The sequence below is a fragment of the Pantherophis guttatus genome, chromosome 4, assembly GCF_059756535.1.
Source record: "Pantherophis guttatus breed Tessera chromosome 4, ASM5975653v1, whole genome shotgun sequence".
Lineage (NCBI taxonomy): Eukaryota > Metazoa > Chordata > Lepidosauria > Squamata > Colubridae > Pantherophis > Pantherophis guttatus.
Genome location: NC_142066.1, coordinates 150,538,016 through 150,565,356, shown reverse-complemented (window position 1 = coordinate 150,565,356; position 27,341 = coordinate 150,538,016). Strand labels below are relative to the sequence as shown.

The following is a 27,341-nucleotide window of genomic DNA, read 5'->3' as shown; positions in this document are numbered from 1 at the left end:
TGCATCCAGCCATCCAGCCATATTCAATTTCATCTCTGTGTGCTACATAACAAACCATAAAACAGCTGACATGTAAAAACCATTATTATTAAAAATATTTTTAAACATCACAAAGAGAGGACTGCAGATGTTCACAGCAATAGAGCCACCTCACTAGCAAGTGCTATTGCTATTGAATATACCACTTCATAGTGCTTTACAGCCCACTCTAAGCGATTTACAGTCAGCATCTTGCTCCCCCAACAATCTGGGTCCTCATTTTACCGACCTTGGAAGGATGGAAAGCTGAGTCAATCTTGAGCTGGTCAGGATCGAACTGCTGGCAGTCAGCAGAATTAGCCTGCAATACTGCATTCTAACCATTGTGCCATCACAGTTCCTACTCTGGTCTCATGGGGCTCCAAGTCTGATGTCATAATCTGGAAAATCAGCAGGGATTGGACCAGCCTCACTTCTGGATGGGGGGCAGGGAGGATGATCTATAAGGCAGTTTCCTTCCTGGGATCCACCAAGTGTAGCTCCCTAACAGACAGGACCTGTAGATGCCTCTTCAGCTGATCTGAAAGTGACAGGAAGATATAATCAAGACTTGGAAGCAGACAGAAAACAAAAGAACTCACAGAGCAGAGATACAGTGTGTGATATTCTAAGGTAAAAGTAAAGGTTCCCCTCGAACATATATGCCAGTCGTTCCCGACTCTAGGGGGCGGTATTCATCTCTGTTTCAAAGCCAAAGAGCCAGCACTGTCTGAAGACGTCTCCATGGTCATGTGGCCGGCATGACTAAATACCAAAGGGGCACGGGATGCTGTTATCTTCCCACCAAAGGTACTCCCTATTTTTCTACTAGCATTTTTTACATGCTTTCAAACTGCTAGGTTGGCAGAAGCTGGGACAAGTAATGGGAGCTCACCCTGTTACACGGCACTAGAGATTTGAACCGCTGAACTGCCGACCATTCAATTGACAAGCTCAGTGTCTTAGCCACTGAGCCACTGAGTCCCTGTGATATTCTAGAGACATGCATAATTGCCTACACCATAGCATTCCACACGAGCTGAAGCTTCTAGATCATTGAAGGCCATATCAGGGTTGTGTTTGACCTTGGGGGAGGGGAAGGATGGGCAAGGCCAGCTTGACATCACTCATGTCAGGGGTGCCTGTGGTGGCCCAAGTGTTCTGCCAGTGAAAACGGGCTCCCGAGCTCCATTGTTGGCTGTGAAAACTTCCTGCAACACTCTGCCAGTGAAAACGGAGCTTGGGAGGGTGGCCTCCCAAGCTTTGTTTTCACTGGTAGAGGCACATGGACTGGTCCTTTCTTTATTATTCATATTTCATATTTCATATTTTATTATTATTCATATTTTATTATTCATATTTCTATGCCGTCCACTCTCCGGGGATTCTGGGCGGCTTACACCAAAGACAGTATACTAAATAGCATATTGCCCCCAACAATCTGGGTCCTCATTTTACCCACCTTGGAAGGATGGAAGGCTGAGTTAATCTTGACCTGGTGAGATTTGATCCGCTGATCTGCTGAACTAGCAGTCAGCTGAAGTAGCTACAGTACTACACCCTAACCACTGCACCACCTCGGCTCAGTGTTTCTTGTTTCCAGGGCAGTCCCATGGGCCAGATCTGGCACAATACAAAGCTGTGCAAAAGCCCTTCAAGCCATGAATGCCTCCTGTCTTTGGAACAGGTGTCATGACTCCAGAAGAATGTCAAGATTGTGTACTACCGTGTTTCCCCGAAAATAAGACTTCCCTGCATAATAAGCCCAATTGGGCTTTTGAGCGCATGTGCTAAAATACCCCCTTGAAAATAAGCCCTCCCCGAAAATATTTAAATGCATGCACAGCCGGTTCCCGCCAGGTAAGATGGCAAGAGGAGCCCTGTCTTGTTCCATATGCCCCAAAATTATAAGACCTCCCTGAAAATAAGTCCAAGCGCTTATTTCGGGGTTCAAAAAAATATAAGACAGGGTCTTTTTTTCAGGGAAACATGGTTGCTCTGTTTGGGATAATGTGACCTCATCCAACACCAAAGATAACATAATTCTAGAACCCGCAGGTCCCAAAATCCAAAGTCACTCAGTCTTGCCCAGGGTTCAGCTGAAACCTGTTGTCCCCGATGCAGAAACTCACAAACTTACGGCACTGGGCTAGTGATAAGATGCCCATGGCATCATTTAATTTGTTAGGGATAGAAAAGCATATTGGGCCCACTGGTCTCATGTAGATGTTGAATAGGAAAGATCACTGAACTCTGCGGAACCCCCAGAGTGGGGTTTGAGGGTGAGATCTCCCCCCCCCCAAAATCAACACTGACTGGAAATGACCAGTGGTGGGATTCAAATAATTTAACAACCGGTTCTTTGCCCTAATGATTTCTTCCAACAACCAGTTCACCAAACTGCTCAGAAAGTTAACAACCGGTTCTCCCAAACTGGCTGAATCCCGCCATGGGAAATGACCCTGGAGAAAGGAAGTGAGCCAGCACAACACAATGCTGCTTGACCCTAATCCTCTGAGCTGATCCAGAAGGATACCATGTTGAGAGCCATAAAGTGGTCAACTAAGCAACCATCTTGCTGCAGCCATTATAAATACATGTAGGTGACCAAGTGCCCAAATTTTGACCATGAGACTGTGGGAATACTGCAATGGTCATATGTATGAGAACTGGCTGTAAATCACTTTCTTCAGTGCTTTCGTAACCTTACTGGTTATAAGTCAACAATTACTTGTAATGACACATTTGGCATTTTCAGTTTCTTTTCCTTTTTCCATTTCCTTTTCCATTTTCAGTCCATCCTATTTCTGTTTTGGGTGTTGCGTGTGCATCATTGCGCTAAAATGATGTCCTTGGATGCATTATTCTCCAAATGGGTGTAGTTTGATTGCAATTTCACAAGATATATACAGGGCTTTTTTTTTTTTTTTTGCATCTCTTTATATTTCACCTAATACAATGCACTTTGGGATATTACTTTGTGGGTTATAAGCAATTTTCTGCAAGTTTTCTTTAATGCCTTTTTTGAAAAATGGGGATCTGCTTTGAAAAATTCAGATGCTTGAGAATTTTGGGGATAAATGAATTTCAGGGGAAGATGGGTTAAAAAAAATGAAGTTAGAAACCACATATTTTTATATTGATTTCTACCATGCCATACTGAATATTCCTTGGTGGACTGGCCTGCAGTTGTGCAAGTCCATTCAACCCTTTTAACATTGGAAAGATTCTGAGAATCTGGAATAGATCCTCCTTTTCAATGATAATCTTTTTAGGATTATGGACTGAGTCCCTTAAACCCAAATATACTAGAGAATCCCTGGAAACCTGGCACTCAGACAAATCAGACACATAGAGGCACATAGAAATAAACATTTGCAAGCGTAATAGTAACTATATCAACAACCAAGCTGCAAACAACACTCCAATTAAGGTACTACTAACTCAGATAAACAAATAAGCCTAATCAAGGAATCATCAGGACAATCCCATCAATGCAGACAGGGTAAGCCACTTGTATATAAAAAGAGAACAAACTCCTCTCCCTTCTAGCACTGATGATGTTATCTAGTGGGGTAGTGAAAAGTCTGAAAGAAAACAATCAAGCTCAGAGAGCACCAAGGACCCCATAGTTCAACTATGGTTCAACAGCTAAAAATATTCTCTACTATAGATTATGCTCAGTTCCTCATAGCTTAGCCCAAGACCATTAAATTTTTCACATGAGCTGAATTATTGCACAATGTGAATTACTTCATGTTGCAGAATTATTACGTTTCTGCAATGCTTAGTAGAGACTTCAGGTCAGGGATTAATAGCATTGTTCATTCTAATTATTCACTTCAATGCCAACACTGGCTGTTCCTTTAAGAGAAGATCTGAACCTATTTAATCTACATTACTGTAGTTCAGATGTATCTATTTACATCTAGGCCATCCCAGCAACCATGCAGTGCCAACCTTTCCATAGTGGGCATACATGGGAAATGAAGCAAACAGAATGGTGTGCTATTAAGTGTTTTTTCCCTAAGAGAACATAATGGCTTTGAGATGACTACCGTAGATGAGTTTTTGCAGGTTTTACACAGGGGAACCCAAAACAGTTCAATTTCATTTTGCTTCTATTGCAAAACAAAGAATGGGATTTACTGGGAAAATAAGAAGGGCGAGCAAAATGTTTGAAAAATCACATCCAATGATTACCAACAACAAAATCAAGCCGATGCAGCATTATTATTATTGCAACTTACCTTAGTTCCTGTATTAACAAAATTCCAAAGGTGTTGCATAGCAACACCTCTTGATTTTATGATTGGTTTTAAATTTTGATATGGATTTTAAATTGATAAATTTTAAACTATGGGCCAAATTTAATTATTTTAAATCTATTTTTAATCGTACTTATGTATAAATGTTTTTTATTCTGGCTGTTCACCGCCCTGAGTCCGAAAGGAGAAGGGCGGTATAGAAATTCGAATAATAATAATAATAATAATAATAATAATAATAATAATAATAATAATAATAATAATAATAATAATAATAATAATAATAATAAAAACACCCATCAAGTTCTGTGCTAACCCAGTCCTGGTTTGCAATGGTAACCAAGGCAGGAATGGAAAACCTCAAAATAATTCTAGGGGACATTCAATATTTTTCAATTGATAAATTTGTCATAATCTATAAATCTTCACTGAGCAACTAAATTATCCTTTATATAAAGGTAAAATTGGCCTTGAATTTTACTTAGTACATTAGTCTCTCAAATATAACCCTATTTGTTTTGTTGGTAAGTGTATGAAATGCCAGAATATTTTTCAAGTTCTTGATTAGGATACAGCCTGTAACAGTGCATAAATATTCGATTTATGACCATAACTGAACTTGGAGTTACAGTTGTAAGTCATGATAGTCATTAAGCAGATCACCATGTGACCATGCCTGATCTTCTGCAGCAGTCATTAAGCAGATCCATTGACCACAGTGGGTAGTCTTGTTTTTTGTTTTTGCCAGAACTGCATGATTCATTTAAAAACATGCAGTGATTCATTTAACAACTGTGGTAATAAAGGTAAAAAAAAAAAAATTCAGCTGTGACTCATTTAATAACTCCCTTGTTTACCGGTGGAAATTCCAGCCCCAGTTGTGGTTATAAGCGGAGAACTATTTGTATTTTCTTTCCTTATAATTACATTACTGCAACGAGATCTGTATATGAAGCTACTCCTGAAGAACATTTGAATCAAGGTTATAATAGCTAACCTTCCAACTGAGATATGATATCAGCACTATATTATCTCCCTGTTGAACAAATTTGCACTAATTGCCAATTGCTTTTAAGATATAATGGCTTTATCCTTTAACATTCTACATTACTTGGGCCTGAATATCTGAATAGTCCTACCTGAATATTAACATTCGAACAGGATGCCCTTTGAAAGATACCTCCTACTCTCACAAGCGTGGTAGGTCTGAAGGACTCAGTTCTGATATTGTTTTAAAACTATGGAACACACAGGCTCCATAAGCAGTTGCATTTGATGGCTGTTCTCTCCATTTTTCCAAAAAGAGTCTTCAGCCAAGTTCAATGAGGAGTTGATTAAGGGCAGGAAAAAATTACTATACTAATAGAAGAGAATATTTCTGGCTCAGGGTTAAGCTGTGGGGTTCTTAGTTCTCTGTGAGCTTGGTTATTTCCTTGCAGATGTTTCATAAGGTAAAATCAGCAGTGCTAGAAGAGAATGGAGTTTGTTCTCTGTTTAAATAAGGTTAGTTGTCCTATCAGTGTTGCAGGGTGGGTTGTGCTTACCTTTACTACCGGTTTGCAACGGGGCCGCACAAAGCTTCTGCACATGCGCAGAAGCTTCCTGATGACGTCAGGGTCGGTGCGCGGAGCCTCCTGCCGGTTTTACTACCAGTTCTTGTGAACCGGTCCAAACCGGGGGCAACCCACCACTGCAGTGTTAGTGGGAATGTTGTTTTCTTCTTGTATTAACACCAGGAACAATACCAGACTAACAGTCAAACAGTAAACAATATTTCAGAAACAATAATTCAACCAACCAAGTACCAAATAAAAAACAAAAAATGAAACAGTAAACAACAGCCTGATCAAGAAACTACCATGATCCCTCCCACCAACACTGACAGGGCAAGCCACTTGTATATAAACAGATAGCAAAATCTTCTCCCTTCCAGCACTGATGATGTTACCTAGTTGGGTAATGAAACATCTGCAAGAAAACAATCAAGCTCAAAGGGCATCAAGGACCCCACAAACATTACTATCTTTGGAGCTGAACCATAAAAAATCAGGCAAAAAAATATGTGTAGTTGGGTTAACCAAGGGTTTGCATGCTTTAAAACTTCATCTATTTTGGTTTTCGGTTTTTAACTTCATTATTTTTTGTTTGATTTGATATTCTTACTATGTTTTTAGCTGCTGCCGTACTTGATTGTCCTTACTGAAGAGAAAGCAACAGGTAAACTATGAATAAAATGAATGCTACATGTTATGTGCATTTTTAGATGAAATAATGCTTTCAGTTAAATATATATATATTTTTAAAAAAGGATGACAACTTGTTCTAAGAAGTGTAAATGCAACCACTGTTAATTTGTTAGCTAATGCTACAGCTGTTTCATGTTTGATCAATATACATTGAGCTATCACAATTTATAGAACTTTCTCCCAAATAAAACTTTCCTTTGTTGAAGTTTTTACAACTAAGCAGCCAATTTCTCAATCTTTTCTCTTGTTCTGTTTCTTCTCGGAGTAGAAGAATGCTAAATTTTTAAATGCTGGTCAATGAAAAGAAAACTCTCTGAAGTGCTGTGCTAGCATTTCCTATTGTGGATGTGTGTTTCCAAATATTTCCAAGAAATGGAGTGTATAATTTGCTCAGATTCAAAAGTGGGAGTGCGATGCATTTATATGCTCATCTATTCTGCCTTCTGTTCTGTATAATAAAATGTGAGGATTAATTGTAGCTCCTTTTTAACTACATTATGGCTAAAGGAAAAAAATAATAGAATTGCAGATCTGAAAGCATCCAGAATCAGTTCTGTCCTAAAGACAAGGCAATTTTGCCCCAGGTCAGTTAATTTAATATTCTCTATACCTCGGTGAGACCCCTGAATAATGAACAATTTGAGATGAAATAAAAGGGAGGCAACAGAATACTACTATGAAAGGCAGTATCTTCTGACAAGAATGTATAGTCAACTCTGTTATTCTTCTATTCTCTGTAAATTTTGGAGTCTGCTACAACCTTATTTGAATTTCTAATTATTTGGATTTCAGAAGCTGGTTCCAGAATGTCTCCTTTGAAGTCAGTATGCCAAATACGATCAAAACTATACCATGCTCCAAAATCCAGCTTGCTAGTTGCTTCATTAGTGTTACCAAAAAAAGAGAATATTTGTAACGGGATCCAATTTGTCCGATCATCAGGACCAAAGAGTTTAGTCTTCCAAGCTTTTGAACTTGTGCTGGAGCCCATCCTCAAGCAACTTCTCTCTACCAGAATGTATGCTTTGGCTTATTCAATGCCTCGTGTTTATGTGGTACCTGGTTGAATGTGGCTTCCTGTTGGATGATTGGGATGTTGATGGCCGGCTATTAAGTCATTGACTATTGTTTCCTTGTGCTGCCAAGTCCTCAGCTCCTAACTACCTGATAAGCTGGTGGTAAATCAGCACTCCTGTTGAATGACAAGGGACTCGTATTTCAGGTTTCAATTATTCCCTGCCTATCTTTGTACCTGCTCAGCCAGGGAAATTATTGAAGCCTAGGAAATGGGTCACATGTCAGTCTACAGAAGTGCTGATTTACCATTAGCTTATCAGATATTTAGGAGTTGAGGGCAGCACAAGGAAACTAATCAGCCAAGGACTGATTAGCTGGCCATCAACACCCCAATCAACCAATAGGAAGCCATACCCAACCAGGCACCTGTAATGATCTGGGACAAGGCACGAAGGCCACACAACCACTTGAGAGTTCAAACTCCCTGTTTATGCTCCACATTTCCTCCCAAATGCTCCCATGTTCTTGGCAAGCCCCAGAGCAAAGCCTGTGTGCGCGCACACATGGCAGCCTGTGGCTGTGCCCAATCCAGCAAAACAAGGGGATAGGGGAATGAGTCTACGAAACAAGGAACAAACAATGAGTCCATAAATTAGGGAACAAGGCACTGAATCAATGAAGTCAGGAAATAGCAAGCAGTCTTGTAAACTCCAAATGTTTGTACTGGTGCACACCAAATTCTACCAATTCAGTGTTTGTTCTTGACAAATGCCCCTCCCCACAGTGTCTCCTTAAATCTCAGTCTCCAGGTGTGCCTTGTGAAGAGGGAGGGGTGCTCTCCTCCCAAATTGTTGGGTCAGCCTGTGCTGTTCCCTCCTTCTCTCCATTCTCCGTGCTCGGGGAGCAGGAAGAGATGGTCCTCGCTCATTGCCTGAGCGCTATTGCTCCTCATGTCCACTGCTTGTCCTCTCTTGGTCATCCTGCCCCTGTTCCTCCCTGCTAACAAGCCATCCCAATCCTGAGAGGCCCTGGGTTGCCTCGGCCTGCTCTTCCCCACATTCCTCCGAAGCCAACAAGGCCGCCCTCTCGATCTCCATTGGTTCCAGCTCTGGATCGTCTTCCTCTGCAGATTCAGGCTCCGACGGGGCCATGACAGCACTACATAAATACAACGCCTAGAAAAATCGAAAGAACACATTAAAGTAGAGAGAACTTCCCTGAGGATGAGCACCAGCACAAATCCAAAAGCTTGGAAGAGTAAACTTCTGGTCTCAGTGACCAACCCAGATTGCATCCAGCAACATTACCCTGGGACACGTATATTTTGCCTTCATTCGTGAGAATATTTGTAGCTCAGGGCTGAACTGAGTGCACTGATGATAGTTGGGAACTTAGCTAGTCTGGTAACGAAATGTCTGCAAGAAAACATGAACCCAATTGAGTATTGAAACCTTGTCTCAATAACAAGCTTTTTAGCCCTTCATGCAGAGGTGGTATTCAGCAGGTTCTTACCAGTTCTGGACAACTGGTAGCGGAAATTTTGAGTAGTTTGGAGAATACGGTAAATACCACCTCTGACAGGCCCCATCCCCATCTATTCTCTGCTTCCCTAGTTCCAGCTGATCGGGAGGAAATGGGGATTTTGCAGTAATCTTCCCCTGGAGTGGGGTGGGAATAGAGATTTTACAGTATTTTTCCCCTGCCACACCCACTAAGTCTCACCACGCCCACCAAGCCACGCCCACAGAACCATTAGTAAAAAAAATTGATTCCCGCCAGAGTCCAGACAAGAAGTGCATCCAGGAGTGTATACAGAATCCTGCAAGTCTCAAAATATTTCTCCCTTCCTCTCCTTTTACCCTCTGGAAGATAACAAGAGATCCTTTTGAAATGCTTCCCTCTTTCTGTGAGCTATTTGTTTCGCGATGGTTGTGTCAGATGGTAATCTGAAACAGTGCCACTGAACCACACTGTCTATACTAGAAGGATGGTTTTGTGTTTATACTTTCCCTCCATTTTGTCTAAGGGACTGAAGGCGGAGTGGCTTAGCCACTCTATAAATATGACCCCCTTTACCCACACACACTTGGGAGACACATGGGAGACAGAAAGAGAGAAGAAGGGATTATGCTCTAGGCACATTTACCTCAGAAATAAATAAAGACCAAGATACAATGTTCTGTGATTTAAAATGTAAATAGTTTATTGATTTTAAATAAACAAAGTTTTTCTTGATAAAAGAAATCTGGCTTAATTGTAGCTGCTGGGACATTCCAAGATCTTATTGACCTCTACAACCTAAACTAAAAACTTTTCTAACAGGTTGTTCAGTCTGCAGCTCTACTTCCTGTCTCCATTTCTCTAATCCATTGTATAGAGGTATTTTCAACACAACAGTTGCTTAGCAACCATTCTGAAGTTACAACTAAACTGGAAAAGAGGACATATGACCAGGATTTGAAGATCTGACAAACTTCAAGTGCTCAGCAACATAGCTTGTTCACAACTCTTTGCTGCCTTCTGTGACCACATGACTGTATTTTACAACAATTTTTTGCCAAAAATGGGCATTTCCTTTCTATTTTTACAAAACTGTGTCCATAGTAAACATTGATTCAGTTAATGAGCATGGATTCACTTAACAACTACGGTGATTTGGTTAATGACTACCACAAAAACATCATAAAATCGGATCACTTGTATGGCCAAATTGTTTTATAACTGTCATGACAAACAAGTATAATTATATTCATATGTTGAAGATTAGCTGTCAGGCATAAGTAACCAGGATTAGGAGTTGAATTCAAAGCACAAAGAGTTTATTTCATGATGTCTATAGTATATACAAGAATCTGGTCCACTAACATTCAAACTAAATTGATGCTAGATAAGAGGCAATGAAATTCACAGGTGGCTGGATGGTCTCTTGTGGCTGCGCAATGATTTCAAACTGATGATGCATTTAACCCTACCCCTACGCTCACCTCCTCCAATGCTGCAACCATTATAAACACAACAACCAAATTATGACCGTGGGAATGCTATGTTGGTTGTTAGTATAAGCACTGGTTGTTAAGTCACAGTTTTCAGTGCCACTGTAACTTTGGACAGTCGCTAAATGAATGTTGTAAGTCAAGGATTACCTGAATTTATCTTATGCTTTTATCTGTTGTTTTACAGCAAAATAGCATTTAGAGATTATCGATAATGTTTTGGGGGCCAAAGGATTGCAAAGATGTCATTTAATAAGCTCTTCATACAAATAAAATGGGGAGATCGCATCATTGGTGCACGCCATCTGGACAAATTTGTAAATAGGAAACAGCCTCACTGCTGTCCATTTTTCACAGCCAGGAAATCAGAGAGCCTTTGGTCCACTGGAAAGATTTATGCCTGTCTGCACTTTCCGTCTACCTAAAGCAAATTAACGTCATGGTGCTGCAATAATGGAAATAATCAGGACAATGTCCATCAAGGCAGAACGCTCTGAAACAGTCTGAGAAATGAATAGCCTTCAATTAATATGTGAATTGAGTAATAATTTCATTGTTCAATCTGCAGATGAGGAGCTCAAGAGGCGTTTGATATGTCGCACACGTTAGAGGGGATCTTGTCAGCTCGCTCAATTGATGGGGGTTTATGAAGATCATATCAAATCTCCTTCAGTCTTTGTTGTTTCTCCTTGTGGCATACATTTCCTTCTCTTAGAGCGGCCTTAAGGATTCACCCTGCATACACCCACACGGAGGAAGGAAGGCAATGAATATCTCCATTTCTTAGCCAGAGAAAGAGCTGGAGAAAAAGGATGAAAAGAGCACAAACCCCATTAAACGGTCTGCATGAGAATTATGAAAGCATCACGGGCCATAATAGCTCCTTCATTTTGCCCCAATCCCTTGACATTTAATTTCTACTCAAGTATTTTATTTTAATAATACGTGGCCATAAGCAGAAAAAAATAGTGCCTGATTAACACCTTAGAATGATCCAAATTCTGACACATTACTGGGCTCAAACTTGTCATTGTTGATTCAAATAGTGATTTTTAATAAATTATAGTTGGCTTGATTCAGACAATAAATTAAACCCAAACCAAGCAAGTTTTATTTATTTATTTGATTTTTATCCCACTTTATTATTTTATAAATAACTCAAGGTGGCTAACATATCTACTTCTCCTTCCTCCACCTATTTTCTCCATAGCAACAATCCTGTGAGGTTAGGCTAAGAGAGTGATTGGCCCAAAGTTACTAGCTGGCTTTCATGCCTGAGTGGGATTAGAACTCACAAAGTCATCTAATGATTGGCCCAAAGCCACCCAACCAGTTTCATGTCTAAGGAGGGACTAGAACTCACTGTCTCCTGGGGTTTGTCCTAAAGTCACCCAGAGAGTTTCATGCTTAGGTTGGGACTCCTGGTTTCTAGGCCAGCATTTAACTAATAATAAATTATTATTATTAATTGATAACCTAAACCATTCTCATCCCAAACCACTCCAGGTGGCATAACATCGGACAAAGAAGAGGCAAAACATAATATAGGGAGTCCTTGACTTACAACAATTCATTACTGTTCAAAGTTATAACAGCACTGAAAAAAGTGACATATGAACATCTTTCACACTTGTGACCTTTGTAGGGTCCCCAATCCTCATGTGATCAAAACTCAGATGCTTGGCAACTGGTTCATATTTATGACTATTGCTGTGTCCCAAAGTCATGTGATCAACTTTTGAGCCCTTTTGACAAGCAAAGTCAATGGGGAAGGTAGATTCACTGCACAATCGGATTACCAATTTATCAACTGCAGTGATTCACTTAACAACTGTGGGAAGAAAGGTCACAAAATAGGGCAAAATTCACTTAACATAATATTTCATTTAACAACATAAATTTTGGGCTCAATTGCGGTCGTAAGTCAAGGACTACCTGGTTCAATACAAATTGGTATCAAAAACAAAGAATGATAATATGCAGGGAGATAAAATCCCAAATAAAACCCAAAATAGGTTCCCACAATCCATCAACAGGGACCAAAAGCTCATTGAATAGTCCAGAATAGCAGCAAAGTGAATTCTGCCCATCCCTTAGGGGGAGGGAGAGCTCCAGGGGTGAAATTCAGCAGGTTCTGATAGGTTCTGGTGAACCGGTAGCGGAAATTTTGAGTAATTTGGAGAACTGGCAAATACCACCTCTGGCTGGCCCCAGAGTGGGGTGGGAATGGAGATTTTGCAATATCCTTCCCCCAGGAGTGGAGAGGGAATGGAGATTTTGCATATCTTTCTCCTGCCATGCCTACCAAGCCAAGCCACGCCCACCAAGCCACGTCCACAGAACCAGTAGTAAAAAAATTTGAATTCCACCACTGGAGAGGTCCCTAAGAAAGTGGCTATTCTAGAGAAGAGCTGCAGTACATTACAGTTTAGCATAATATATAAGCTCAGCTTTTGAGTTTTAAAAGTAAAAAAAAAGAAAAAGAGTATCTGTACTTCATTCATGAGCTGCATTTTCCCATAATTAAGAGTTCTCTGTTATGTCTTGAGGTGGATTTTTATTAGCACATTTACTGCAGCCTGCAAATGCTCCTGTTTGAAATTCTGGAGAATCACTATTCTGCAATGTTGACTAAGCTAGTTGGGATCATTATATGACCTTCCGAGGGCTCAAGTCCTCATGAAGCTTGCATTATTTCAGATTTTGTTACCATCCTGTTACGTGGAGCGAAGTAACATATTCAGCAATAATTTTGTGTAAGGGGAAACTTCCTGCTTTCTTATACCCCATTACCAGGGTGGCATATGCAGATTCAGAGAAACAGTTAAAACAGGTAAATAAAACAGGTTCCAGGTTTGTTGTTTTTCTCTCTGTAAAGAGAAAAACAATTCATGAACCTTGATTATCCTGCCTATTTTACCCATATTTCTGAACCTGGGTATGGAACCTGGTAAAGTCAGCAAGAAGCAATTAGAGTACCAGTCAAGCTTTATCAAACTAGAAAAGCCCTTTCACCTTGCAGCTCCAGACCTCACTAATTGCTTTATATTAATTCACTTTCTTTTTTTGATCAAAGAAAGAGTAACAAACCTTTGCTCATTTTACCCAGCATGTTCCCTCTAGATTTGCCCTGGTTCTGAAAACCACTGTAAGTCAGCAAATCTTAACGTACTATGAGCACAGCTGGTTCTTGAGTTAGCATCAGAACTAGGGACAGAATTTCCATGGCTAACCAAGGCAGTTAAGTCATGCCTGATTTTACAACATTTTTGCAATGGTTGTTAAGCGAATCATTGCAGTTGTTTAAGTGAATCTGGCTTTCCCCTATTTATTTTGCTTGTTGGGAGCCAGCTGGGAAGATTATAAATGATTATCACATCACCCCAGGATGCTGCAACATCATAAATACATGCCGATTGTTAAGCACTTAAATTTTGATCTGGTGAATGTGGGGATGCTATCGTGGTTGAAAGTGCAAGGAATGGTTGGAAATCCCCCCCCTTTTTGTAGTGCCAATGTCATTTCGAACTGTTACTAAACAAATAGTTCTAAGTAGAGGACTACTTGTCCTACCAAATATACATCCCCTTTCTGAATTACTCATTTAAGTTTAAGGACAGGGCTAAGGAAATGAATTGGCATTCATTATCTGCTCTCAGCCTTTATTGTTCATCACTGTTGGGTGCAAGGAACTAGAACAGGAGTTCTAGTTCAAACTCAAGGTCCATGGCCACATCCGGCCCATGGGATGCTTAGATCTGGCCCGCAGGGCCAGCCTGGAAATAGCAAAGGACTGGCTTGCAGTGCCTCTGCCAGTGAAAACAGAGCTCAGGGGTGGCATGCATGGCTCCCCACACTCTGTTTTTGCTGGCAGAGGGCTGCTGGAGCTTTCCAGGCTGAAAATAAGTACCCGGGGGGGGGGGCACACCATGCACAGTGCCCCTGAGCTCCATTTTCGCTGGCAGAGTGCTATCAAAACAAACTAAAAACAAAACAAAAGGAGAAATGTTTCCCCTTTTGCATTTGAGCATGCAAGAAGGAGCAAGAAAGGAGAAAGGGAAAGAGGAAAGACAAAGAAAAAGGAAAGATGGGAAGAGAGCAAGGAAGGAAAAAGAAGAAAAGGCAGGCAGGCAGGCAGGCAGGCAGGCAGGAGATTATAATGAGAGTGAGGAAGGTCTCAGGGAAGTCCTGCCTTAGCACTTGGCCACCACAGGTGCCCCCGACACGAGTCCCGTCCACCCCGGCCAAACCCCCCTCCCGATCTTCCTAGGTCGAATACAACCATGATGCAGCCCTCAATGAAATCAAGTTTGACATCTCTGAACTAGAAGAACATGAGCTGATCAGAGTTGCTTCTTTATTGCCTGTATTTTACAAGAATCTCTCCAAACTGACTACATTCTCTTGGGAACAGTCAGATAAAGGCTCCAGGAATTTGAGGAGGGGTGGGGGGAGGTCTGGCTTCTGTCCCTTCCTTCTCTGCAAATACTCCAAGCTTGCCAGTCTCTTCATTCTGTTCCTCACTCTTAAGTTAGCGGTTCCATCACAGAAATCTTGTCAAACTTAAGCTGACTATTTGTACCATAAAACATATACTCTGGGAATCTATATTGTGTTGTCTCTTGCTTTTCTGGAATGCACTTTCTTCCTCCTGGGAATCTGGACAAGAATGTAGAATGTATATGTAGAAATATACATTCTGGTCAAGCCACAATATCGATCACCACAATTCCATACTTAGGCAAAAGGACTCAGAAACTGTGATGGAGGGGGCCTCGATGGACCGTAACCTTATCTCTTTTACAATCTACTAGAACAAATGAGTCTCACAAGCAGTTTACACTAAACTGTTTTTATTTACATAAAATAAAACAAGGTCTATTCAAAAAGAATATTAGATGTCATTCTCTTTCTTAAGTGTCCTGTCAGCTCTCTGGTGCAATCGCTCTATGCAATTGGAGTTCGGGCTTTTCTTCCTCAGAAGGAAGAGGCTTTAATGACTTCAGCTCTGCCTCTGATCCCGAAGAGAAAATCTGCTGGCAAGCATCTCCTTTTATACTGTCATAGCGGCAGTTATGGGAGGGCATAGAAAAGCCTGGGAGATTCAAAGCCAGGAGCTGCTCTCTGATTGGCTTATTTAATTGTCTAAGCCAAAGGCCATTAATAGGCACAGCAACTGTGAGGGAATTTTTCTCTCACAGAAACTAAATGTGGTTATTCTTTTACTTCGATTCTTTTGGGGAATTTTTGCAGAATCCCCTTCATCCTTGTCCTCACCATCAACACAGAAAGGGCAGAAGTAAAGGGCATAGTCCCAAATTTCAATGTTGATTCACATTTCTGAGGAAACTTTATTTGGGGGTCATTAAAAAGTGTGTCCTACTTTCAAAGGACTGTCCTTTGTTTGCAAGGTCTTTTAGTTTAACTCTGGATTGATGAGAAAGAATCACAAGTAGGAAGAAGAGAGGAAATTTCATATGGCCCATCAAAACTGGCACCTGGACCATGAACTATCAGCAGTACTCAAGTCAACTAGTCACTGTCCTCCCCAGACTTTAGCAATTAATTTCTATTTGAATTACAACAATGATTTCTACATTTGCACACATGTGTAAAATATCAACTCGCAAAGCATCCCTGGCCTACTCTTGAGTTGCCATAGGCAAGTGGGATGGGAAACTGACGAAGCAGTACAGAGACAGGAGCACATTCTAGACATATCTTTCTCAAGGCTGGATCCTATAGATATAGATATAGATATAGATATAGATATAGATATAGATATAGATATAGATATAGATATAGATATCTATAGGATCCAGATTCAACAGCAAGACCCTCCTGTGGTCATGGGACGACCTATTTAATGACTGGCACAACTTACAATTATAACTCTAGGCTCAATTATGGTCATAGGGCAAGGACTACCTATACAACATGCTTCATTTGATTTGTTAAAGATTTACTGGCTGCAAGTTTGTTTGGTTAATTCTGATCTTGATCCTGTTGACAGAAACCCACTTAGGTTGTCAATGGATCACCTAACTATGGCAGCAAAACAGCACTCAGGAAGTGATGCTAACACTAAAACATCAATAATCCAAAGTAGCTCTTCTATATCAAAGCAAGGGAGGAGATAAATGCAAAGCATGAATGGTTGCAGGAAAGAAACTCGATGGTGAAATCTGGATTTTTTCAGAGGCTTTGACTGGAATAAGAGCAAAATCTCTAATCCGACATATTTAGAGTGCGCCAAATATCACTGAAGGAACTTGAGGAAATGTCTGCCGCAGAATCTCTATAACCTACAGCCTTTCAAATATCACATACAATGCCAAGTGTGCTACTACCATGAAATAGAGTATACATGGTAGTGACTTTGTAACCAAACGGCTGCATGTTTGAGGCTTACTGAGATATACCGAAGTATGAAAGCTTCATTTATGGCCCAATTTCATGTACAAACCCACAAACAAGGTCAAGTATGTGACATGAGGTGAATCCTCCAAAGAGTATCTCAGTTCCACAGATTAGTTCCAATAAATCCAGTGAAACTAGTTCCGACTAGTTTAGAAACAGCTTAATATGAATTTCAGGGTATCTGTTTTAAGTCTGAATCTTGATCTAGCTTTGGAACTATCATGTGTAAAAGAGATCTAGTAAGAGCAGTGGTGAAATAACTTTTTTTTTACTACTGGTTCTGTGGACGTGGTGAGACTTGGTGGGTGTGGCTTGGTGGGCGTGGCAGGGGAAGGATACTGCAAAATCTCCATTCCCACCCCACTCTGGGGCCAGTCAGAGGTGGTATTTGCCAGTTCTCTGAACCACTCAAAATTTCGCTACCGGTTCTCTGAACTGCTCAAAATTTCTGCTACCGGTTCTCCAGAACCTGTCAGAACTTTCTGGATTTCATCCCTGAGTAAGAGCATGGTCTTATTGTGAGACTCACTGGGTCAAGTACTTTCAATGAATTGCTCCTTGAAGTATGATGTACATTCAGCCCGTTATCTAGACATCAGTGGATGGTAGTTCAGTCTAGTTCTGGATACTATATGAAGAAAAGCAATGAAAGATTGGTAGGTCAGGTAAGTGGGGGGAAGATGGGAATACAAGAAGATCTCAATTGCATTATTGAAGCTAATTTGCTCCTCATATTCTTAAAAACTGAAAGGGTATAATGACCCCACAGTCATTTCTCTTTACAGTTGTAATGCCCCATTTTTAGAACATTTATTTAAATACAAAAGTTGTATAATTGGTGGGGAAATCTCTTATAAGAAAAAAAACCCCACATTTGCTATTTGGTCTCATTTTTAATATTTCCTATTTTCTCCCTGAAGACACTTTTTTTTTTCATCCACAGTCTTAGCAAAAACTATTAAATTTGACCTGATGCTGTCTATATGTCTGTGTGTGAGATATATGAAAAGTAGAGTATAAAATTACCTATATTTCTCATGTATGTATGTATGTATGTATGTATGTATGTATGTATGTATGTATGTATGATATATATATATACATATACATATGCATACCTACAAACATCCAGCAGAAATATAGGTAATTTTTTGCTCTGTACTTTTTTCAAGAAAAACAAGCTTTTTAGACCACAACTTTATTTTCATGATAATTAGGGAATAGAAAATTAAGGATTTATGGGATCAGATTTGTCTTTGCTGTTTTCTCCTTGTGGAGTTCTTGGTGAACTTGGTTGTTTCCTTGCAGATATTCTATTTCCATACTAGGTAACATCATTAGTGGTAGAAGACAGTTGGTTTGCTTTCTGTTTATACAGGTTTTTCCCCTCTCAGTTTTGGTGAGGTGTTGTTATCTTCTTGATAGTTCCCAGATTAGTATATTGTTTACTGCTTGTTTGTCTGTTATTAATCCCTGCTTATCTGGGTGATGACTGCTGTTGAGGAAATGTTGTGGTCTTGATTTGCTTTTTAAGCTTTTTTATTGTCTCTTGTGAGTGGTGTGTAAATAGTGTTTATTTCTATGTGCCTGTTGATAGCTGATTTGACTTGAGTGCCAAGCTTCTAGGAATTTCTTAGTATTTGTGGATTTAGTTTGTTTTAGGATACTTACAGTTTCTCAGTTGAAACTATGGTCACGTCTGTCTATGTGCTGTGAAATTAAGAGGTTTTCATCATGTCTTCTGACAGTTAGCTGGTCTTCATGGATGTGCTCTGCTAGTCTTCTATCTATAAGTCTGGATTTCTGTCTTTTTCTCTCTTTCTTGCTATGCATATATAAATTGAATCATTTTTCCTGCATGAAGAAAACATCAAAGTTTATGTCTTTTGGTGTTCTGTGAATCAATATTGTTTTCATTCTGAATTCCATTTCAGTGACTTATAGCTTGTTCTTAAAATTTGTTGCAGTGGAACTAGAATCTATTTGTTTGGTGTTTGCCATCCGCCATATAAGTGCAATGCCATAGTGTTAAATGTGTGCTGCTCATATGAGTGTGACAGTGGGATTGCGGCCATAAACATTTTTTATTAGAGTGGTAAGGCTTCAATCCAGGATATCATTTTCTACACGTCTTGAATCCAGTTGGATTTTCCAAGAATGTGAGTTTAGAGCCTTAATATTTTTTTAAAAAAAGATGGGATATGCAAACATCTCTGCACCAGCAATGGACACGCAGATAAGCAGGGATTAAAGACCAGGATTAATACTAGTCCAACAACAAAGCAATAAAAAGTATCCCAATCAAGAAACTACCAATTCAGACATTCAAACTTGAATCAAACAACAATCAAACAATAAGCAACAGCCTAATCAAGGAATTACATATATCCTTGACTAACTATCACAATTGAGCCCAAAATTTTTGTTGCTAAGCAAGACATTTGTTAAGTTTTGCCCCATTTTACAACTTTTCTTGCCACAATTGTTAAGTGAATCAGTGCGGTGGTTAAGTTAGTAACCCGATTAATTACCCCTTGACTTTGCTTATCAGATTGCAAAAGGTGATCACAACTGCAACTTTCATAAATATGAAATGCAGAGTCTAAATTCTGATCATGTGATCATGAGGATGCTGCAATGTTTGTAAGTCTGAAAAATGGTCAAAACTCACTTTTTTCGATGTTGTTGTAACTGTTGAATGGTCACTAAATGAACTGTTGTAAGCCGAGGACTACCCTACCTCTGCTCTAAATGTGGACAAACTTTCCGGTAGCACCTGTCAACCCTGAAGCAAACGTGGCTGGGGCCATCTTTGAGGCTTCAGGGTTGCCACTAGGTGGGAGGGGGAGGAAAATAGTTAGCTGGGATTTTTCAGTCAAAATAAGTTTTCCTGTGGTAACCAAGGTCATTCCAACAGGTGGCTGGGAGAGGAGGAGCGAAGTAATCAAGCAATCGGCTAGCACCTTGATTGGACCATATGAATGATGACTTGGGAAGGGGGAAAACTTTCTTTTTTAATTAGGTGAAAACCGTGGGAAATCAGAGTCGGTTTTCACCAGCTGTGCCAATAAGATGTATCCAATAAAATTATTCTTTGGGAAATCTACCTGCCTCAGAGTTCTGCTTTGTATGAGTGCATTACTTGGAATGCTGACATTACCACTGTCTTCTTGTTCACCAAGGGGAATGCATCTAATTTGTCCTAAGTGTAGGAAAAACTTCATGCAGAACTTGGACTTGGCGTTAAGGTTAAGAGAGTCTGTTAGTCCACATAGGGGAGATGCCCTACACTTGCCTCTATCTCTATTCTAACTTTTGGTTACATCTAAAATCTCAATAAGCCCAAATCTCCTCATGCAGGAGAGGATAAACCCTCTATGCTTGCCTCCAGTGTGGGGAATGCTTCAGTCATTTGTCCAGCTGGAATATGCATGAGAGAATTCACATAGGTGAAAGGCTATTGGGCTGTGTTGAGTGTGGGAAGATGATTGTTTCCAGTTTTAAGCTTACTTGGCATATGAGATCACATGCCAAGTAAGCATCCTACATTTGCAGTAAATATGGGAAAAGCTTATGTCAAGTCTTGTTAACCACCAGTGACTTCATCTACTTTGGTAATGAACTGTCTGACAAAAAACAACCAAGCTCAGAGAGCACCAAGGGCTCCATGAAGTATATACTGTCGCATATAAATGCCTAACCCCCATACCACCCCCTACTTGGTACAGTGAGGGTTAACACCCACACCCTCACCTTTACCACAACTCCTTCTTACCTTTAGCCACATCTCCCTGGTACTTAAGTGACATGCACGAGGTACTGGGCAGTTCTACAGATTCACCTGTAAGAGAGCAGAGCTGACTTAATAAATATGATTGGAACATACCAATGAGTCTGAGTATTTCGTGGGCTAGATCCTCATATCTTAACATATACAATAGTATTATTAAACAATTGCCATAACTTTCATACCTCTACCAAAGGTGATGGTATAAGTATATATGTATAGGCATTTGTGTGATGATATCTCTGCCTGTCCTTAGTTTGGCATCCCTTCAGTTTGTTAAGATGCCCTTGGTCAGTCCTTAATGTGTTTCAGGTGTTCTGATGTCTTCCCCACAACTTATTTCAAAATTGCTCCCAATAATCCTATGACACAGCCAGTCCTTTGAGATAGACTGGGCTAGGAACATGTCAGAGTTTGTGGCAGCACACACAAACTCTGTGTGCAGGATTCAAAACGTCTTTATATACATAATTACACATAAGGCATATAATACCCTTGTATGTATTTTTAAGCAGGATTCAAAACGTCTTTATATACATAATAACACACAAGGCATAAAATACCCTTGTAGGTTTTTCCACTTTGTAGAGAAGAGAAATAGCAAGTACAAACACAGCACAAAATGGAAACACAAAATGGAGAAGGCAAAATGGAGGAGAGAGAAGCTAGCGCCCTCAAGCTTATATACAGAACAGTTAAGCCACACCCAGGCTCCAAACTGTCTCTTATGGCACCATACAACAAATACTGTTTCAGTTACCAAACAGCCCTCATTGGCTGACCTGTTGCTTTGCCCTATTCCAGTTCATGAATATACTCGGACAGAACAGATACTACAAGAAAGACTAGAAGTCTTCCTTTACTGATGTTAGCTACAGTAATGCAATTTTGAAAGGCTCACTGACTTTCTTCTATCTGTCTTATATGAGAGAGAGTTGAGACAGAGCAGTCTTGAATTTCTCTCTTATTCTTTCTTGCTTTCCTGGGCTAAGCTAATGTTTTACTAACAGTTCTCCACGACCACCATCACAATTCCCTTCTCACCCTTTTGAACGGCTTGTATCTTCCTCAATCTTAGGCCCTCTAGCAGAGGCCTGGGGGCTTTGAGAGATCTGCTGTTCTTATCCCTGCCCTCTTCTGGACAGAGATGTTGGTCCTTGGGATCTGTTGGAACCACTTTCCCTGATTAGGAGTCACAGCCCCAAATGTTCCTACCACCATTGGGATCATTTTGGCCTTAACTTTCCACATCCTCTCCAATTCCTAGTGTAAATGCAGATCTTCTGTCCATCCATAGTTTCCCTCGTATATCCCCAATAAACCTAATGTATATCATATATCCATTGGGTCTATCATTACAGTAGCGTTCCATCAATTCCTGGTTCTCTTGTCCCTGCATGGATTGTCCCAATAGAACATTTATCATCAAATTATCCTGGTTCCTTAATATCCAGTTATTCTGGGTGACATTTGAATCAGCATGGCTTTCCTAGTCTGTGTCACTCTCATAGTTTTTTGAGGTATGCAGATTAAATGTTAGGAGGCCTTTGGTAACGTAAGGACCAGCTAGGATTTGAACCCTGATGTCTCACATCAAACGCAGCACTATTTTTCAAGGCCATTTCTGTGCTATTATAGTACAGTACAGAAATGCACCCTTCAGCATTGCCTTTCACTGTAGAATATTTCCATTGTGTTTATTCTTTCAATAGCAAGGTAACTTGGAAAATCCTCATGAACATTTGCTACATAATCAAGCAATAAAATACCTTATGCCACCAGACTCCCAAGTTTGGGCTTAGACAACTTAGAACTACGCCGACTTCAGTCTGACCTAAGCATAGTACATAAAATTGTCTGCCACAATGTCCTTCCTGTCAATGACTAATTCAGCTTCAACCACAACAATACATGAGCAAATAATAGATACAAACTCAAGGTAAACCGCTCCAAACTCGATTGCAGAAAATATGACTTCAGCAACAGAGTGGTCAATGCCTGGAATGCACGACCTGATTCTGTAGTTTCTTCCCCGAACCCCCAAAACTTTAACCTTAGACTGTCTACTGTTGACTTCACCCAATTCCTAAGAGGTCTGTAAGGGCGTGCATAAGTGCACCAGTGTGCCTACCGTCCCTGTCCTAATATTCCTTTTTACTTACTCTTTTCATGTATTCAAATTATGTTTATACTTTTACCTGTTATCTTATATATGCTTGACAAATAAATTTATGATTAAGATATGATGATTATGATCTTCTGTATCTGCTGGGTTACAATTCTCCCCATACCCAAATATGGTCAACATGGTCATTGGTTAGCAGACAAATATAACTATACTGGAAAACATCTCAGTGTTGCCATATTAGAATAGAATAGAATAGAATTCTTTATTGGCCAAGTGTGATTGGACACACGAGGAATTTGTCTTGGTGCACACGCTCTCGGTGTACATAAAAGATAAGATACATTTGTCAAGAATCATAAGGTACAACACTTAATGATAGTCATAGGGAAACAGTCAATATAAATCTTAAGGATACCAGCAACAAAGTCACAGTCATACAGTCATAAGTGGGAGGAAATGGGCGATAGGAACGATAAGAAGATTAATAGTAATGCAGACTTAGTAACTAGTTTGACAGTGTTGAGGAAATTATTTGTTTAGCAGAGGGAACAAAGATGTAGCATAATGTAAATCTGTATGAATGCATCAAGATTGTAAAATACATCAGCAAAGCAAGATCCATAAGCTGGTTGAATGTAGAGGTTTCATACAACCTTCCTAAATCTTCATGTACATAGATGCAGCAACCCATTGGAAAGGACAAGAGGAGAAAATCAAAATGCAAAATCAAAATGTTCCACAAATATTTTTATGTGCAGAGAATGATCTCACTGTTGATCGGTTCTAATAAATATCTTACTTTTAACTCATAAGTGAGTCAACTTTTGCCTGATATAAATTGCTGAGTTACATTACAAAATATGATGAAGGATGGTAAGACTTTCCAACTTTATGCTTCTGTGTTGTTTCCCCTTTTACATCCATCCACTGTACTTCTGGTAGTGCTTCTGGGGACTCATGGGTTGCCCATTCTATGCTAGCAACACAACAATTTTGCCTTCAGTATAAAGCAGGGATGGGCAATTGATTTTCCCAAGGGCCGACATGAGAAATTGCGGTTGCTGTAGAGGATCAAACTGTACACTTATTTACATTTGATTTCTAATGTCCTACTGACCTTACCCAGGCCAGACAGGAACAACCAAAGAGCTGGATATGACCAAGGGGGTCCTAACATGCTCAAATCTCATACAAAGCTTGAGTCCATATTTACCCTGTTTTCTTGACAGCTTTAGAGCAGTTGCAGAATAGAATGGCCCTACCTCCTCTTCATCTTCCCTTCAAACAGCTCCAGCTAATTCAATGGGCCAGATTATTTGAAGGACCTTCTTTTACCATCTATCTGACCAACCAGACAGAGAGGCAGGGTATGCTACAAATCTCCTCTTTTAAGGAGGTCCATCTCGTAGAACTAAGAAAGGTCTTCTTTATGGTGGCTCCCTCCTCGTGGAACATCGTCCCTGCCAAAATATGACTGACCCTCATCGTGATACTCTCTGAAAAGGCTTTGCCAGCAGTTCTGGGGACCCCAGGATGATATGGACTCATCAAGTGGTTGGTTTGATAGTTGTTGCTAGGAGGGTTGGGGGGTTATTGGATTTTGTATTTGGAGTTCTATTTTTGTAAGCCTACTGGAGTCACTATGAATGAGTTAAGCAGCCATATAATTTTTTTAAATAAATAAAATTATATCAAAAAGCTAGAAAATAGTTCTACTGATACATAACCTTCCTGATACAACATGGGGAAAGTTATCAGTGCCCATAATGGAAGACTCAGTCCGGGAGGCCTAATTTAACATTTCCTTGATAGGTACCTTTGATAGGGATAGCTACTTTTCTCTTGGCTTAATATTGTAGCTCTCCTGGAAACATGCATCTTGGTGAGGCTTTTGAAAGATAGTCCAGCCATCCTGCAATTACTATAGAGATATTTATAAGGAAGTAATACATAAATTAGTTCCATCGTTCGTTGGTCTATAAATAGCCGTCAAGATGTAGACACGGAGGCGTCTGCCTTTCTTCTAATCTGCAAGATGTGATCCAATGTCTGTAGTACTTTTCAAATCTCCTTGAGGCTCCAGTTGCTTGTTTTTGATTTCACACAGGAACCAGAATAATTATGAAGATGAGCAAGATTTCCCTCCCGCCCACCCCTTTTGCCCCTTTCATGGCTGTAAGAGTTTGTGATTGACTTGACATTGGAGAATAAAGGTCAATTTCCATAAAGCTATCGCTTAGATGCTCTTGAGGAAATCACCCTGAGTATCAAAAACAGATATTGTCATGAATGAGATAGTATGGTGTAATAGTTGAAGTGCTGAAATAGGGTTAGAAATGCCCGAGTTGAAATTCTCAGTGATGAAAATATCTTTTGTTGACTAAAATGCATTTTTGGTCTCTAGACTGTCTAAAGCCATTGCAGCACCTGAATTAAAATGTAGGTTGTGGAATCTTGGTTATTTTCTGAACTTGGCTATTTTCTTGCAGACGTTTCATTACCCAACAAGGTAACATCATCAGTGCTACAAGGAAATGGCATTTGCTCTCTGTTTATATACAAATGGCTTGCCCTATCAGTATTGGTGGGAATATTCTTGGTAATCCTTGATTAAACTGGTAATCCTTGATTAAGCTGGTGTTTACTGTTAGATTGTTTGTGTGAGTTGGTAGGTCCTTGATTAGGGTATAGTTTACTGATTAGTTGTTGGCCTGGTATTAATCCTGGTGTTAAACTTTGCTTATTTGAGTGTTGATTGCTGGTGAAGACATGTTTCCTGGCTTTTTTGTTTCCTTTTTGTAGATTTATCATAGGGTTTTTTTCTTTTCTTTTCATGATGGCACTGAAACTGTTTCAGATTTAACTTTTTCTATTATTTTTTACTCCAGTTTTTACAGAATGCATCTTTTTCTGTTCCTTCACTCAATTATTTAATGTTTTAGTCGTCTGTTCTATTCCATTTTATTCCGTTTATTGCATTTCACTTCACCCATCTTTTAGAGGTTTATTCCTAGGACAATAAACTCTAAGCAATTTTGACCCTGAAAAAGAAGAAAACTGCTCAAACTCTTATCAACCATGTACCAGGAAAGCTTTCAAACAATTTTAGACTGATGAATTAATGACAACTATGGACTGAATCTTAATAAGTGAGAATGATGCATTCACTTTAAGTAACTAGTTTGACTCTCTTATGTTTAATAGAAAACAAATTTGAAGATGTACAGTTCAATAATAAAATGAAACCTTGGAAATGGAATTTTTAGATTACCAGCTGAACAGGTCAGGCAGGGAACATTTACATAAACATTTAGCAGCCTCTCTCTCTCAACTTGATGTGCTACTAAGTAAGGCAGTGTTTTTTAATGAAAAATTTGATCCTCTGTACACTTAACAAATCATTCCTCTGACTTTTGACTGGATATCTGAAGATGGAAAGAAGGCCAATTTATTATTCTCTGAAGAAATCAAAGTGACCCCTGAAACTTCTCACCTTTCTAATATTCCATCTACTCCATTCTACAACCAACTCAACTAATGTTCATTCTTAGAAACAACATTGCCAGCCAATTCTTGTAAATTCCTTGACAGACTAGTTTTTACAAGTTCCAATTTTCTATGTAGAAACAAAGCAATAGATTGTTCTGTAGTTCATCAATGGCAAAATCTTAACTTCAAAGCTTTGGGCTGTCCTGTCCGTGTCCTTCAAAATACAAAAATATCTGGAATATTTTCAAACCTTCCCTCAAATTTATTTTTGGGGCTTGAACATCAAACCTTTGTTGCTAACTTGCTCTGCCAGGTCTCTTTGCTGAAAATACAAACTATCTCAGACATCAACTCAGAAGGTAAATTAGCTTTGGGGACAGCAGATGACTTGCTCAAGAACCATTTAACTCTCTCAGTTCCATGTGTCCTCCTAATGAAAACGTAGTGAAGGTCTCTTTCATGCAGCTATCCAGAACAGAACAAATAATTATCCAGATCAGAAGATCCAAAACACAAGCTATTAAAACTGTATGCTGCTTTGTTTAAAAGAGCTCTATCTCTTAGCATCAGCACTTAGCCTTCCACAAAACAGTGCTTAGAATTTTGTTATCAGTGATAGAGTGCCTATAGAACTCTTTGCCAAGTAATCATATAAACTCAGTTTCAGTCTCTTCCTTTGCCCAAACCAACATCCAGCCTCTCTGAAGGAACTAGCATTCTACAAATAGCCTCAGTGAAAATGCAAAGCATGTCAACTGCTAATCTGGTTTCATAGATGCTTGGACTGCAGCAATTCAGCCAAAGGCTGAGTCCTTCATAATTCTAGCAACCCATTTCAAGATTGACAACTCAAGGATATCAGCGCTAGAGACCAACTCAACTACAATTTTCTCACGTTGGAATGATTCACCAATTACCCTGTTTTGACTTGCGCTCTGAACTTCTCCAAGAACCGTTCTCAACTGTCTGATTTGG

The 27,341-nt window shown here is 39.7% G+C and overlaps 1 long non-coding RNA gene across 1 annotated transcript; it reads left to right on the top strand.

Annotated features, from left to right (window-relative positions):
* Positions 1 to 522: 522 nt before the first annotated feature.
* On the top strand, positions 523 to 11,209 carry LOC117654759 (uncharacterized). The gene is made up of 3 exons (XR_004588388.3): positions 523 to 651; positions 6,461 to 6,503; positions 11,111 to 11,209. It is a non-coding gene; the product is annotated as an uncharacterized LOC117654759 (long non-coding RNA).
* The last annotated feature ends 16,132 nt before the right edge of the window (positions 11,210 to 27,341 follow it).